This window comes from Oncorhynchus masou, unplaced genomic scaffold (genome assembly GCF_036934945.1).
Source record: "Oncorhynchus masou masou isolate Uvic2021 unplaced genomic scaffold, UVic_Omas_1.1 unplaced_scaffold_4437, whole genome shotgun sequence".
Taxonomy (NCBI): Eukaryota; Metazoa; Chordata; class Actinopteri; order Salmoniformes; family Salmonidae; genus Oncorhynchus; species Oncorhynchus masou.
The window spans coordinates 22,117-28,217 of record NW_027010830.1 but is presented as its reverse complement, the minus strand read 5'-3'; positions in this window follow the sequence as shown (position 1 = coordinate 28,217).

Below are 6,101 nucleotides of genomic sequence, written 5' to 3'. Positions count from 1 at the left end.
AACATCCCTGGTCATCCATACTGTCTCTGATCTGGAGGACTCACTAAACAAAGTACATCCCTGGTCATCCCTACTGCCTCTGATCTGGAGGACTCACTAAACAGAGAACATCCATACTGCCTCTGATCTGGAGGACTCACTAAACACACATGCGTAATTTGTAAATTATGTCGTGTTGGAGTCTGTCCCTGGCTATCTGTAAATTGGTGCCATCTGGTTTGCTTAATATAAGGAATTTGAAATTATTTATATTTTCAGACTTTTACTTTTGATACTTCAGTATATTTAAAACCCAATACTTATAGACTTTTACTCAAGTGGTATTTTACTGGGTGACTTTTCCCTTTTGATTGAGTTATTTTCTATTAAGGTATCTTTACTTTTACTACAGTATGACAATTGGATACTTTTCCCACCAATGCTGCTTTGTCTGGCCTTTGGGATCTTGGGAAAGTTAAGCACTTGTGACAACTGCTGAGGTAAAACAGGGCTTTATATTTTATACATTTGATTTATTGTGTTTCCAGGTGCTCCGGGTATCATCTCTTCGCCTTACGCTGGGGCAGCAGGTTTTGGCCCTGCTATCGGGTTCCCCAAGCAGGTAGGTACCGCCACACTATCACCCTCCTCCAGCCCCATACCCCCTGTATAGATAGGTATCACCCTCCTCCAGCCCCATACCCACTGTATCAGGCAGGTACTACCCCTCCTCCTGCCCCATACCCCCATATAGGTAGGTACTACCCTCCTCCTGCCCCATACCCCCTGTATAGGTAGGTACCACCCTCCTCCTGCCCCATACCCCTATATAGGTAGGTATCACCCTCCTCCAGCCCCATACCCCCTATATAGGTAGGTACTACCCTCCTCCTGCCCCATACCCCTATATAGGTAGGTACTACCCTCCTCCTGCCCCATACCCCCTATATGGTAGGTACCACCCTCCTCCTGCCCCATACCCCTATATAGGTAGGTATCACCCTCCTCCTGCCCCATACCCCCTATATGGGTAGGTATCACCCCCTCCAGCCCCATACCCCTATATGGGTAGGTACACCCTCCTCCTGCCCCATACCCCCTATATAGGCAGGTATCACCCCACTATCACCCTCCTCCTGCCTCATACCCCTATATAGGTAGGTACACCCTCCTCCTGCCCCATACCCCCTATATAGGTAGGTATCACCCTCCTCCTGCCCCATACCCCCTATATAGGTAGGTATCACCCTCCTCCAGCCCCATACCCCCTATATAGGTAGGTATCACCCTCCTCCTGCCCCATACCCCCTATATAGGTAGGTATCACCCTCCTCCTGCCCCCATACCCCCCATATAGGTAGGTATCACCCTCCTCCTGCTCCCATACCCCCTATATAGGTAGGTATCACCCTCCTCCAGCCCCATACCCCCTATATAGGTAGGTATCACCCTCCTCCTGCCCCATACCCCCTATATAGGTAGGTATCACCCTCCTCCAGCCCCATACCCCTATATAGGTAGGTATCACCCTCCTCCTGCCCCATACCCCCTATATAGGTAGGTATACCCTCCTCCAGCCCCATACCCCTATATAGGTAGGTATCACCCTCCTCCTGCCCCATACCCCTATATAGGTAGGTATCACCCTCCTCCTGCCCCATACCCCTATATAGGTAGGTATCACCCTCCTCCTGCCCCATACCCCCTATATAGGTAGGTATCACCCTCCTCCAGCCCCATACCCCCTATATAGGTAGGTACCACCCTCCTCCAGCCCCATACCCCTATATAGGTAGGTACACCCTCCTCCTGCCCCATACCCTCTATATAGGTAGGTATCACCCTCCTCCAGCCCCATACCCCCTATATAGGTAGGTACCACCCCACTATCACCCTCCTCCTGCCCCATACCCTCTATATAGGTAGGTATCACCCTCCTCCTGCCCCATACCCCCTATATAGATAGGTACACCCTCTTCCTGCCCCATACCCCCTATATAGGTAGGTATCACCCTCCTCCTGCCCCATACCCCCTATATAGGTAGGTATCACCCTCCTCCTGCCCCATACCCCTATATAGGTAGGTACACCCTCCTCCTGCCCCATACCCCCTATATAGGTAGGTATCACCCTCCTCCTGCCCCATACCCCTATATAGGTAGGTATCACCCTCCTCCTGCCCCATACCCCCTATATAGGTAGGTATCACCCTCCTCCTGCCCCATACCCCCTATATAGGTAGGTACCACCACACTATCACCCTCCTCCTGCCCCATACCCCCATATAGGTAGGTACCACCCCACTATCACCCTCCTCCTGCCCCATACCCTCTATATAGGTAGGTACACCCCTCCTCCTGCCCCATACCCCCTATATAGGTAGGTATCACCCTCCTCCTGCCCCATACCCCCTATAGGTAGGTATCACCCTCCTCCTGCCCCATACCCCCTATATAGGTGGGTATCACCCTCCTCCTGCCCCATACCCCCTATATAGGTAGGTATCACCCTCCTCCTGCCCCATACCCCCTATATAGGTAGGTATCACCCTCCTCCAGCCCCATACCCCCTATATAGGTAGGTACCACCCTCCTCCAGCCCCATACCCCCTATATAGGTAGGTACCACCCACTATCACCCTCCTCCAGCCCCATACCCCTATATAGGTAGGTATCACCCTCCTCCAGCCCCATACCCCCTATATAGGTAGGTACCACCCCACTATCACCCTCCTCCAGCCCCATACCCCCTATATAGGTAGATATCACCCTCCTCCAGCTCCCATACCCCTATATAGGTAGGTACCACCCTCCTCCAGCCCCATACCCCCTATATAGGTAGGTATCACCCTCCTCCAGCCCCATACTCCCTATATAGGTAGGTATCACCCTCCTCCTGCCCCATACCCCCTATATAGGTAGGTACCACCCTCCTCCAGCCCCATACCCCCTATATAGGTAGGTATCACCCTCCTCCAGCCCCATACCCCCTATATAGGTAGGTACCACCCTCCTCCAGCCCCATACCCCCTATATAGGTAGGTACCACCCCACTATCACCCTCCTCCAGCCCCATACCCCTATATAGGTAGGTACCACCCCACTATCACCCTCCTCCAGCCCCATACCCCCTATATAGGTAGGTATCACCCTCCTCCAGCCCCATACCCCCTATATAGGTAGGTATCACCCTCCTCCTGCCCCATACCCCTATATAGGTAGGTATCACCCTCCTCCAGCCCCATACCCCCTATATAGGTAGGTACCACCCTCCTCCAGCCCCATACCCCCTATATAGGTAGGTATCACCCTCCTCCTGCCCCATACCCCTATATAGGTAGGTATCACCCTCCTCCTGCCCCATACCCCCTATATAGGTAGGTATCACCCTCCTCCAGCCCCATACCCCCTATATAGGTAGGTATCACCCTCCTCCTGCCCCATACCCCTATATAGGTAGGTATCACCCTCCTCCAGCCCCATACCCCCTATATAGGTAGGTATCACCCTCCTCCAGCCCCATACCCCTATATAGGTAGGTACCACCCTCCTCCTGCCCCATACCCCCTATATAGGTAGGTATCACCCTCCTCCAGCCCCATACCCCCTATAGGTAGGTATCACCCTCCTCCAGCCCCATACCCCCTATATAGGTAGGTATCACCCTCCTCCTGCCCCATACCCCCTATATAGGTAGGTATCACCCTCCTCCTGCCCCATACCCCCTATATGGGTAGGTATCACCCTCCTCCTGCCCCATACCCCTATATAGGTAGGTATCACCCTCCTCCTGCCCCATACCCCCTATATAGGTAGGTATCACCCTCCTCCAGCCCCATACCCCCTATATAGGTAGGTACCACCCTCCTCCAGCCCCATACTCCCTATATAGGTAGGTACCACCCTCCTCCAGCCCCATACTCCCTATATAGGTAGGTATCACCCTCCTCCTGCCCCATACCCCCTATATAGGTAGGTATCACCCTCCTCCAGCCCCATACCCCCTATATAGGTAGGTACCACCCTCCTCCTGCCCCATACCCCCTATATAGGTAGGTACTACCATAGACAATACAATCACTAGAACATTGTTAGCCCCTCAGACCACCGCAGCCCCATTGACTTGACTGGGGAATCATGTTCTAGTGTTTCTATTTTTATAAGTACATAATCTCAACCATCATCATCATCATCATCATCTTCCCACTCTCCGACTGCGTCCCAAATGTACTATATAGTGAATAGGGTGCCATTTGGGACACCCCCTCACCTCACCTCCCCTCACCTCACCTCCCCTCTCCTACCGTCTCTCCTCCCTTCCCCCTCACCTCTCCTCACCTCTCCTCACCTCTCCTACCGTCTCCCCTCCCCCTCACCTCTCCTCACCTCTCCTACCGTCTCTCCTCCCCCTCACCTCTCCTCACCTCTCCTACGTCTCTCCTCCCCCTCTCCCTCTCCTACCGTCTCCTCCTCCCCCTCTCCCATCCCCTCCCCTCTCCTACTGTCTCTCCTCCCTCCTCATACTGACCCTGGGCCCTCCCCTCCCCACTCCCTAACGTCTCTCCTCCCCTCCCCCTCCCCTCTCCTACTGTCTCTCCTCCCCCTCCCCTCTCCTACCATTTCTCCTCCCCCTGCCTCCTCACCTCCCCTCACCTCCCCTCTCCTACCGTCTCTCCTCCCTCCTCATACTGACCCTGGGCCCTCCTCCCTCACCTCCCCTCTCCTACCGTCTCTTCTCCCCCTCCCCTTCCCTACTGTCTCTCCTCCCTTCTCATACTTACCCTGGGCCCTCCCCATCGCCTCCCCTCACCTACCGTCTCTTCTCCCCCTCCCCTTCCCTACTGTCTCTCCTCCCTCCTCATACTGACCCTGGGCCCTCCTCCCTCACCTCCCCTCTCCTACCGTCTCTCCTCCCTCCTCATACTGACCCTGGGCCCTCCTCCCTCACCTCCCCTCTCCTACCGTCTCTTCTCCCCCTCCCTTCCCTACTGTCTCTCCCTCCCTTCTCATACTTACCCTGGGCCCTCCCCATCGCCTCCCCTCACCTACCGTCTCTTCTCCCCCTCCCCTTCCCTACTGTCTCTCCTCCCTTCTCATACTTACCCTGGGCCCTCCTCCCTCACCTCCCTCTCCTACCGTCTCTTCTCCCCCTCCCCTTCCCTACTGTCTCTCCTCCCTTCTCCATACTGACCCTGGGCCCTCCTCCCTCACCTCCCCTCTCCTACCGTCTCTTCTCCCCCTCCCCTTCCCTACTGTCTCTCCTCCCTCCTCATACTGACCCTGGGCCCTCCTCCCTCACCTCCCCTCTCCTACCGTCTCTTCTCCCCCTCCCCTTCCCTACTGTCTCTCCTCCTTCTCATACTGACCCTGGGCCCTCCTCCCTCACCTCCCCTCTCCTACCGTCTCTTCTCCCCTCCCCTTCCCTACTGTCTCTCCTCCCTTCTCACTACTTACCCTGGGCCCTCCTCCCTCACCTCCCTCTCCTACCGTCTCTTCTCCCCTCCCCTTCCCTACTGTCTCTCCTCCCTTCTCATACTGACCCTGGGCCCTCCTCCCTCACCTCCCTCTCCTACCGTCTCTTCTCCCCTCCCCTTCCCTACTGTCTCTCCTCCCTTCTCATACTTACCCTGGGCCCTCCTCCCTCACCTCCCCTCTCCTACCGTCTCTTCTCCCCCTCCCCTTCCCTACTGTCTCTCCTCCCTTCTCATACTTACCCTGGGCCCTCCTCCCTCACCTCCCTCTCCTACCGTCTCTTCTCCCCCTCCCCTTCCCTACTGTCTCTCCTCCCTCCTCATACTGACCCTGGGCCCTCCTCCCTCACCTCCCCTCTCCTACCGTCTCTTCTCCCCCTCCCCTTCCCTACTGTCTCTCCTCCCTTCTCATACTGAACCTAGGCCCTCCTCCCTCACCTCCCCTCTCCTACCGTCTCTTCTCCCCCTCCCCTTCCCTACTGTCTCTCCTCCCTCCTCATACTGACCCTGGGCCCTCCTCCCTCACCTCCCTCTCCTACCGTCTCTTCTCCCCCTCCCCTTCCCTACTGTCTCTCCTCCCTTCTCATACTGAACCTAGGCCCTCCTCCTCACCTCCCTCTCCTACCGTCTCTTCTCCCTCCCCTTCCCTACT